The sequence below is a fragment of the Odocoileus virginianus genome, chromosome 24, assembly GCF_023699985.2.
Source record: "Odocoileus virginianus isolate 20LAN1187 ecotype Illinois chromosome 24, Ovbor_1.2, whole genome shotgun sequence".
Lineage (NCBI taxonomy): Eukaryota > Metazoa > Chordata > Mammalia > Artiodactyla > Cervidae > Odocoileus > Odocoileus virginianus.
In genome coordinates, this window is record NC_069697.1 from 52,097,823 (window position 1) to 52,109,110 (window position 11,288).

Below are 11,288 nucleotides of genomic sequence, written 5' to 3' on the forward strand. Positions count from 1 at the left end.
TTTCCAATGAATATTCAAGACTGATTTCCTTTAGGATTGACTGGTTTGATCTTGCAGTCCAAGGGACTTGAGAGCCTTCTCCAACACGACAGTTCAAAAGCATCAATTCTTCGGCACTCAGCTTTCCTTATGGTCCAGCTCTCAACACCCATACATGACTGACTACTGGGAAAGCCAAGCTTTGACTAGATGGACCTTTGTGGGCAAAGTAATGTCTCTGCTTTTTAATATGCTCTCTAGGTTTGTCATAGCTTTTCTTCCAAAGAACAAGCGTCTTTTCATTTCCTGGCAGCAGTCACCATCTGCAATGATTTTGGAGCCCAAGAAAAGTGTTTCCAGTGTTTCCCCATCTTTTTGCCATGAAGTGATGGGACTGGATGCCATGATCTTAGTTTTTTGAATGTTGAGTTTTAAGCCAACTTTTTCATTCTCTCTCTCTTTCATCTAGAAGCTCTTTACTTATTAGAAGTGGTTTGGCAGAGAGCAGGGGGCTAAAATTTGAAAATAGGATACATTTTTTAAAAGTTAGACACTGTGCTAATCTTGGGAACTAAAGTTTAAATCTTTTTACTATTCTCAGTCCCTTTGAGAAAGTAGGCATTATTTTAGGAGTTGGGATTAAGACATGAGGACCAAAAGAGGTTAAATGACTTCCCCAAAGACCAAAGCCTTTTCACTGGTAGGCTATCCTAAAGAAGCACAGATTGACGTCTGGCTGAAAATAATGATCTGCTTCTATTTCTCTGGAGTAAAACAATCATTAAATGAACAGAAGTCTTAAGAGGCTGAAGTCTGCCAAGTCTGAGTCAGTAATTATTTCAGGAGAAATTAGGGATATTAACTCCCATTTCCTCACCCTTCCCTCTCTACAGAGAAAACAAACGGCCAGTTCTTGGTTACCTTTTTAGAGAAGGATCTTGTTCAAGGCTATTACTGCTGCTGATAACTCCCGTTTCAAACTATTGCTACCCTTTATTTCATGTATTACAGGCATTTGTTGTTTAGTTGCTAAGTCCTGTCTGACTTTTGTGACCCTGTGGACTATCACCCACCAGATCCCTCTGTTCATACGATTTCCCAGGCAAGAATACCAGAGTGGGTTGCCATTTCCTTCTCAAGGGAGTCTTGCCAACCCAGGGACCAAACCGGTGTCTGTTGCTTGGCAGGTGGATTTTTTTTACCAATGAGTTACCAGGGAAACCCAGAAAGGAAGAAGGGGTAGTAAGGCAAAAAGGCTGATCTCTGGCATACCTCAAAGATACTGTGGGCTCGGTTCCATACCACCACACAATACAGTGAGGCATGATTTTTTTTTCTAGTACATATAAAAGTTATGTAGGACTTAACCAGATTTTTTTTTTTTTTTAAACTGGTGGAAGTCTTGACGGCTACCAACTGATCAGGTGGGGGTTTCTGAAGATTGAGAGTAACTTTTTTTTTTTTTTTGGCCATGCCATTTGGTTCAAAGTCGGTGTGTAGGATCTTAATTCTGGACCAGGGTAGAACCCTGGGCCTTAGCAGTGACAGCTTGGGGTCCCAACCACTAGACCGCCAAGGAATTTAAGACAACAGTGAAGTCTGCCATATCAATTGACTTTTCCTTTCAAGAACAATTTCTGCAATTTTTTTTAAAATTTCTTTTTTAACATTTATTTTACTATTTATTTGGTTGCACCAGCAACTTGGGATCTTCAATCATCATTGCCGCATGCAAACTCGGTTGTGGCATATAGGATCTAGTTCCCCAACCAGGGATCAAACCCTGGCCCCCTGCATTGGGAGCGTGGAGTCCCAGCCACTGGACCACCAGGGAAGTCCCTGCAATGCTTGTTTGATAGTGTTTTTACCCACAGAAGAACTTTTGTCAAAATTGAAGTCAAGCTTATCAAACCCTGCTACGGCCATATCAACTAAATTTATGTAATATTCTACATTTTTTGTCATCATACCGATAGTCTTCACAGCATCTTCACCAAGAGTAGATTCCATCTCAAGAAACTACTTTGTTCATCCTTAAACAGCAACTCATCCATTCAAGTTTTATCATGAGATTGCAGCAATTCAGTTATATCTTAAGGTTCCACTTCTAATTTCTAGTTCTCTTCCTATTTCCACATCAGCAGTTACTTCCTCCACTGAAATCTTGAACCCCTCAAAGTCATTCATGAGTGCTAGAATGAACTTCTTCCAAACTCTTAATACTGATGTTTTGACCTCTTGAATCACTAATGTTCCTGGCTTCTAGAGTGGTGTATCTTGTCCAGAAGGTTTTCAATTTACTTTGCCTAGATTTATCAGAGAAATCATCATGGCAGCCTTACGAAATGTATTTCTTTCTTAAGTCATAAGACTTGAAATTACTCCTTGATTCCTGAACTGCATCATGGATATGTTCAGAAACAACATTAATTTCACTATACATCTTTCAGGGCTCTTGGATGACCAGGTGCATTGTTGATGAGCAGTAATATTTTGAAAGGAATCCTTATTTCTGGCAGTTAAGTCTCAACAGTGGGCTTACAGTATTCAGTAAACCCTGTTGTAAGCAGATGTGCTGCTATTATCCAGACTGTGTTGTCCCAGTTACAGAGCAAAGACAGCATAGACTTAGCATTTTTAAGAGCCCTACGATTTCCAGAATGGTTGATAAATGAGAACTGGCTTCAATTTAGAGTCACCAGCTGCACTATCCCCTAATGAGAAAGTCAGCTTGCCACTGAAGCTTTTCAGCCAGGCATTGACCTTTCTGCCTACGAAAGTCCTGAATAGCATCTTGACTGAAATCTGTTATGTAGTGTAGCCATTCTCATTAATTCTATAAGCTAGATTTTCTGGATAACTTGCTGCAGCTTCTCCATCAACACTTGTTTCATCTTGCACTTCTATGTCGTGGCTTACTTCCTTACACCTCATGAACCAACTTTACCAGCTTCAGATTTTCCTTCTGCATCTTCCTCACCTCTCTACTGTCATCAAATCTAAGAGAGCTGGGGCCTTGTTCCAGATTAGGCTCTGGTTTAAGGGAATGTTGTGACTGGCTTGATCTAGACAAACCACTAGAAATTCTCTGTATCAGCAATAAGACTGTTTTGCTTTCCCTTGTGTATTGCTGAAGTAGCACTTTTAATTTACTTCAGGAAATTTTTTGTTGCATTCACAACTTGGCCAATTGTTTGGGTAATTTAGGCCTAGTTTTGTTTTGGTAATTTAGGCCTAGTTTCAGCCTATCTCTGCTTTTGACATGGCTTCCTCACTAAGTTTAATCATTTCTAGCTCTTGCTTTAAAATGAGAGATGTGAGTCTCTTCCTTTCACTTGAACACTTAGAGGCCATTGTTTGGTTATTAATTAGCCCTAATTTCAGTATCCTTGTGTCTCAGGAAATAGGGAAGCTTGAGGGGAGAGAGAGAAAGAGATGGCTGGTCAGTAAAGCAGTCAAAGCACATTTATCAAGGTCACCATCTTACATGGGCATGGTTCATGATGTCCTAAAACAATTACAGTGGTAACATCAAAGACCACAGATCACCATAACAAATATAGTAATTTAAAAGTTTGAAATATTGTGAGAGTTACCAAAATGTGAGATAAACATGAAGGGAGCAAGTGCTGTTGGCAAAATGGCGCCAATAGTTGACGCAGGGTTGCCACAAGCCTTCACTTATAAAAAAAAAACACGGTATCTACAAAGCAAAATAAAACTAAGAATGCCTGTAACTCCTTCAATGATTTTTTATCTGCTACCCTTAAAATGGACAACTAACCTCCTCTGCTACAATGATTAAATATTTAGTTCTCAAATTAGGGGATGTATAGTTTGGATAAACCTGTTAAAGAGGAATTGTTCCTTAGTTCTCAAACGGATTAAATACCTATGTTCAAATACTCAATAGGCCACTTATCAGTGAAATCTCAAGTAATCTCTGCCTCCATCTGTAACAGTAGACCTAATACTCCCAAAATATATATAGGATGGTTAGAAGCATTTGATAAGAATTTGAAATTGGCACAGGTTATTTACTAAATCACCCTTCTGATTTAAAATAAAAATGAAAAGGATTTCCCTGGTGTTACAGTGGGTTAAGAACCTGCCTGCCAGTGCAGGGGACAGGGGTTTGATCCCTGGTCCAGGAAGATTCCACGTGCCACGAAGCAGCTAAGTCCGTGTGCTGCAACTACTGAGCCCGCACACCAGTAAGAGAAGCCACTGCAATGAGAAGCCCGCACACTGCAAAAAAGAGTAGCCCCTACTCGCTGAAGCTAGGGAAAGTCTGTGCTCAGCGACAAAGACCCAGCGCAACCCAAAATACATACAATAAAAATGAGACACGAGGACCTTCCTGGTGGCACAGTGGATAACAGTCCTCCTGCCAGTGCAGGGGACACAGGTTCGATCCCTGGTCCTGGAGGGCTCCACCGCCCCAGAGCAACTACGCCCACGTGCAACAACTGCTGAGCCCACATGCCGCAGCAGCAGAAGACCCGCAATCCTAACAGAGGACCGCGATGCCTAACAGGACCGCGACGCCTAACAGAGGACCGCAACCCTAACAGAGGACCGCAATCCTAACAGAGGACCGCAATCCTAACAGAGGACCGCAGTGCCTAACAGAGGACCGCGATGCCTAACAGAGGACTGCGACGCCTAACAGAGGACCGCAACCCTAACAGAGGACCGCAGTGCCTAACAGAGGACCGCAATCCTAACAGAGGACCGCAACCCTAACAGAGGACCGCAGTGCCTAACAGAGGACCGCAATCCTAACAGAGGACCGCAACCCTAACAGAGGACCGCAATCCTAACAGAGGACCGCAACCCTAACAGAGGACCGCAGTGCCTAACAGAGGACCGCAGTGCCTAGGACCGCAGAGGACCGCAACCCTAACAGAGGACCACAACTCTAACAGAGGACCGCAGTGCCTAACAGAGGACCGCAACGCCTAACAGAGGACCACAACTCTAACAGAGGACCGCAATCCTAACAGAGGACCGCAGTGCCTAACAGAGGACCGCAGTGCCTAACAGAGGACCGCAATCCTAACAGAGGACCGCAACCCTAACAGAGGACCGCAACCCTAACAGAGGACCGCAACGCCTAACAGAGGACCGCAACGCCTAACAGAGGACCACAACTCTAACAGAGGACCGCAATCCTAACAGAGGACCGCAGTGCCTAACAGAGGACCGCAACCCTAACAGAGGACCGCAATCCTAACAGAGGACCGCAGTGCCTAACAGAGGACCGCAACCCTAACAGAGGACCGCAACCCTAACAGAGGACCGCAATCCTAACAGAGGACCGCGACGCCTAACAGAGGACCACAACTCTAACAGAGGACCGCAATCCTAACAGAGGACCGCAACTCTAACAGAGGACCGCGATGCCTAACAGAGGACTGCGACGCCTAACAGAGGACCGCAACCCTAACAGAGGACCGCAGTGCCTAACAGAGGACCGCAATCCTAACAGAGGACCACAACCCTAACAGAGGACCGCAATCCTAACAGAGGACCGCAACCCTAACAGAGGACCGCAGTGCCTAACAGAGGACCGCAGTGCCTAACAGAGGACCGCAATCCTAACAGAGGACCGCAGTGCCTAACAGAGGACCGCAACCCTAACAGAGGACCGCAACCCTAACAGAGGACCGCAGTGCCTAACAGAGGACCGCAACGCCTAACAGAGGACCACAACTCTAACAGAGGACCGCAATCCTAACAGAGGACCGCAGTGCCTAACAGAGGACCGCAGTGCCTAACAGAGGACCGCAATCCTAACAGAGGACCGCAGTGCCTAACAGAGGACCGCAGTGCCTAACAGAGGACCGCAATCCTAACAGAGGACCACAGTGCCTAACAGAGGACCGCAACCCTAACAGAGGACCGCAACCCTAACAGAGGACCGCAATCCTAACAGAGGACCGCGACGCCTAACAGAGGACCACAACTCTAACAGAGGACCGCAATCCTAACAGAGGACCGCAACTCTAACAGAGGACCGCGATGCCTAACGGAGGACTGCGATGCCTAACAGAGGACCGCAATCCTAGACAGAGGCTGTGCCCACAGCAAGAGGCCACTGCAAGGAGAAGCCCACGCACCACAGCTAGAGAAAGCCCGGACGCAGCAACGAAGACCCAGCGTGATCAAAGGTAGAGATAAACATATGTTTTCAAATGAAAAGCTCCCTAATGGGCCAGTTTATTTACTCAGCTAGAGTTCACGTTTCAACCATTCACTTAAAATTTTTTTCTTTATTTTTGACTGCGCTGCAGTCTTCACTGCAGCACGGGCTTTTCTCTAGCTGCAGCGAGCGGGGGCTACTCTCTAGCTGAGCTTCGCGGGCCTCTCGTCGCAGTGGCGTCTCATGATGCAGAGCACTGGCTCTAGGGTGTACGGGCTCAGTAGTTGTGGCTCAGGGCTTAGCGGGATCTTCCCTGACCAGGGATTGAACCCGTGCCTCCTGCACTGGCAGGCCAATTCTTCACCGCTGGGCCACAAGGGAAGCCCCATTCACTTAGAAATGGATTATTGTTTCATTTTGCTTTTTTAGGCCATGCTGTGCAGCGTTTGGGCTCTTCATGCCCCCCTGCACTGGGAGACAGACAAGCACTGGGCCGACAGGGAAATCCCCAAAATTGACTTTTTAAACTCCTATACATGACTTCCTACTCTTAACATACATTTATAATATGCCAAAAAAGTTAGTGTTCTGCAATTTTAAAACTTTAAATAAAATTGTATATTACATATCTTCATGCAAATTGCTTTTCATTTCAACTTCTTTCCAAGATGTATCTATGATGATAGATGTATTCATTCCCTTCCCAGTCCACTGTTGTCTTCCTTTTATCTCTACTTCTCCAGGAACTGTTTCTCATCCAGGGCACCCAGTTGCTAAGTCCAGTGGACAGACACTTCATGCATGGCTGCATTTGTCTTTCCTCAAATTAACTTTCTTAACATTATCTAGCCTGTCAAAATTTTCCCTTATGTATTTCCTGCTAATACAGTTAATGAATGACACAGCTATTCATTCAGTCATGTTAAAAAAAAAAAAAAAAAAAGGAATTCCCAGGTGGTCTGGTGGTTAGGACTCTACATCCTCACTGCCACTGCCGAGGGCATGGGCTCAATTCCTGGTTGGGGAAATAACATCCTGCAAGCCATGCAGTGCAGCCAAAAATTAATTAAAAAAAAAAAGTAACTTGGTCTTGGCAACAAACTGTGTCAGGAAAACTAAATATCCACATGCAAAAGAATGAAGCTGGATCCTTATTTTACCCCATATACAAAAATTAACTGCAAGGAATTCCCTGGCAGTCTAGTGGTTAGAATCAGCACTTTCACTGCTGTGAGCCTAAGTTCAGTCCCCTGGTCAGGGAACTAAGATCCCATAAGCCTCATGGTGTGGCCAGAAATATATATAAAAAATAAACAATAACTACAAATGGATCAAAGACCTAAATGTAAGACCTAAAATGATAGAACTCTCAGAAGAAAACAGGAGGAAATCTTCATGGTCTTGATTTTGGCAATGATTTATAATACAACAAAGGCACAAGCAACAAAAGAAGGAATTAGATAAATTAGATTTCACCAAAATTTAAAATTTCTTTGTATCAAAGGACACAAATCAGCAAAGTAAAAAGACAACTCAGAAGTTGGGGAAAAGTACCTGCAAATGACAATTTGGGGGCTATAATAAGTTAATATCTACAGTGTACAAATAACTACAACTTACTGGGCAAAGGACTTGAATAGACATTTCTCCAAAGAGGTTATTCAAAATAGCCAATAAGCACGTGGAAAGATGCTCAACATCACAAATCATTAGGGAAATGCAAATCAAAACTACAGTGTGATACCACCTCACAAGCATTAGAATGACTGCTATGAAAAAATAAAATAGATGACAAGTGAGGATGGGAACACCTGTGCTCTGTTGATGGGACTATATAGTACTTCAGAAAATGGTATGGCAATTCTTAAAAAATCAAAAATAGAATTACTATGTGATCTAGCAGTTCCACTCTGGGTATATATATATACTCCAGTCAAAATCAGGACCTTGGAGACTTCTATACACCCATGCAGCATTATTCACAATAGTCAAAACGAAGAAACAACCTAAGTGTCCCTTGGAGATGAAGGAAAAAGCAAAATGCAGTATATATGTATAACGGAATATTATTCTGCTTTAAAAGGAAGAAAGTCTGGCACATGCTATAAGAGTAAACCTTGATATTAAGCTAAGTGAAATAAGCCAGTCAAAAGAGACAAATATTAATGCTTATGATTTCACGTATATGAAGTACCTAGATTATTCAAATTCACAAAACAGGAAACAAAATGGTGCTTGCCAGAGGTTGGGGGAGAAAGGAAGGGAGAATGTGTTTAACAGGTACAGAAGTTTAGTTGGGGAATATGAAAAATTTCTGGAGATGGATGGTGGTGATGTTGCACAATGACAAGAGCATAATCCCACTGAACTGTACATTTAAAAAATGATTAAAAAGGTAAATTTTATCTTGTTTTTTTTTTTTTTAAAGAAAAGTCTTGTCATCCTGACCCCATCACAGCTTCCTGTTGATGTAGGTTGCTTCCATGTCTTGGCTATTGGAAACAGCGCTGCTATGAACACTATGGTGCGTGTATTTTTAAACAATCATTCTTCTAAAAATATTATTTTTGGCTGTGCTGATCTTCGTTGCTACATGTGGGCTTTCTCTAGTTGCAGCATGAGGGAGCTACTCTTTGCTGCGGTGCGTGAGCGTCTCTCGTGGCCAAGCACAGGCTCTAAGGTGCGTGGGCTCGGTAGCTATAGCACACGGGCTTAGCACACATGGCATGTGGGATCTTCCCAGACGAGGGGTGAGCCCATGTCCCCTACATGGGCAGTCCTTTTATTAAAATAATACTTTTGTTCTTATTTATGGCTGTGCTGGGTCTTCATTACTGCCCGTGGGCTTCTTCTAGTGTGAGGTGACAATTAGCAATACTGAGCATCTTTCTCTGTGCCTGTGGACCATCTGCATGTCTTCTTTGGGGAATGTCTATTTAGGTTTTCTGCCCATGGTTTTGATTGGGTTGTTTTTTTTTTTTTTTTTTTTGATACTGAGTTGTATGAGCTGTTTGTATACTTTGGAATTTAACCCCTTGTTGGCAGCATCATTTGCAATATTACAGCTGCGGTGAGTGGAACTATTCACTGTGTGTGAGCTTCTCATTGCAGTGGCTTCTCTTTTGAGGAGCACAGGCTCTAGGCAGAGAGGTTTCAATAGTTGCCACACACTGGCTCCAAGCTTGCGGCTCAGGAGCCCTAGAGCACGATCTCAGTAGTCGTGGCGCTCGGGCTTAGCTGCCCTCCCGCATGTGGAATCTTCCCCAACCAGGTTTGAACTGTCTCTGGCATTGGCAGGCAGATTCTTTACTACTGAGCCGCCAAGGAGGCCCTTATGTTAATTTTTGATTGAGTACTCTGACATGGATATTACTTTGTTGGATTCTGGATGTTTTTGTATTTCTATAAACATTCTTGAGATTTTTTTCTGAGGTGCAGTTAAATTACTTGCAAACAGTGTGATTCTTTCAGGTCTTACTTTTAAACTTTGTTAGATGAGGTCTAGGGCTAAGTTTTTCCCAGTATTGAAGCAAACTCTCCTAAGTACACTTACTCAATCATTTATGAGGTTTTCTACCCTGGCTGGTGGGAATAAGCATTATTCCTGATCTTATATTCAAAGCTGTGTTTGTTTCAGGTGGTTCTTTACCCACCCTAAAGTTTCTTTCCTCAGGTGTATGCACTAAACAGTACTCAGGAAAAGACCTAAGAGGGAGCCCTGAAGACTTCTAGAATCTCTCCGTGTGCATCTCTCTTTTCTGACACTTAACCCCATGACACCTCGGCCTCCAGCTGCTCTCAGTCCAGTCCAGTCACTCAGTGGGTCCGGCTCTTTGTGACCCCGTGGACCACAGCACGCCAGGCCTCCCTGTCCATCACCAGCTCCCAGAGTTTGCTCAAACCCATGTCCATCGAGGCGGTGATGCCATCCAAACATCTCATCCTCTGCCGTCCCCTTCTCCTCCTGCCCTCAGTCTTTCCCCAGCATCAGGGTCTTTTCAAATGAGTCAGCTCTTCCCATCAGGTGGCCAAAGTATTGGAGTTTCAGCTTCAGCATCAGTCCTTCCAATGAACACCCAGGACTGATCTCCTTTAGGATGGACTGGTTGGATCTCCTTGCAGTCCAAGGGGCTCTCAAGAGTCTTCTCCAACACCACAGTTCAAAAGCGTCAATTCTCAAAAGCATCAATTTACTTATCCACCTACTTTACTCAAGGTAATGGCCAGGTTCCTCCTAGATTCTTCCTCCTCGTGCCATGACCTGGAACTTCTCTCTAGGCACTAAACTGAGACAATCATAGGCTTCACTTCATTGATCTGTAATTTTTAAGTAATCACTAGCCTTTGTTACCTGATGTTCAAAGTCTTGAAAACAATCATTTCATATACAGTCTAGTATGATTAGATTAGATCCCTGTTACTTTATGTTGGCCAGAGCAGTAGTCCTGGCACTCTTCCTGCATAGTTCCTTCCTCATTAGCAGTCTATGGTGGTTTCCCAGGTGCCTATTGCTAAAACAGAGAAAAGATATTGATTTCTATATATTTGCCTTTATAAGAGGTTGTCTCTGAGTGGAAATGGGGAGTAAGGCTGTTGGGGATGGTTATTTTTTCATAACATATAGAATTGAATGACTCTTTTAAACCACATTCTTCTGTAATTTTGATAAAAATTACACAATAACAATAAAAAAAACAATAAATGGTAATAGGCCATCCCTACTAGTTTATGATTTAAACATTGCTGTTGTTTTACCATTTAGGATAATATTTGCAATTTGTTTGGATATAACATAGCTTTTATTTAAATTGTTTCCTTGAATCCTTATTTACTTAGACTTATTATTTATATTGTTATGCATAAACACTGACTTGTAAAAAGTTTTTCAGCTTTCATTAATAATAATCCTAATACAATCATAATTAATTATAGTAATTGATTTCCTTAATATTAAACCACCCCTGCATTCCAAAATTAATCTTGAGTTAGTTGTAGAGTATTATTCTTTTGCACACTGATAGATTCTCTTTGCTAATATGTTATTTAGAATAACCACCCCACCAAGTAGGGACTCTCCTACTTTTGTTTATTAATTTGTTTGATGTTTAAATAATTAATGATTACTAACTGCATGTTTATTACAGATCAGAGCGAGGTGCTAGGA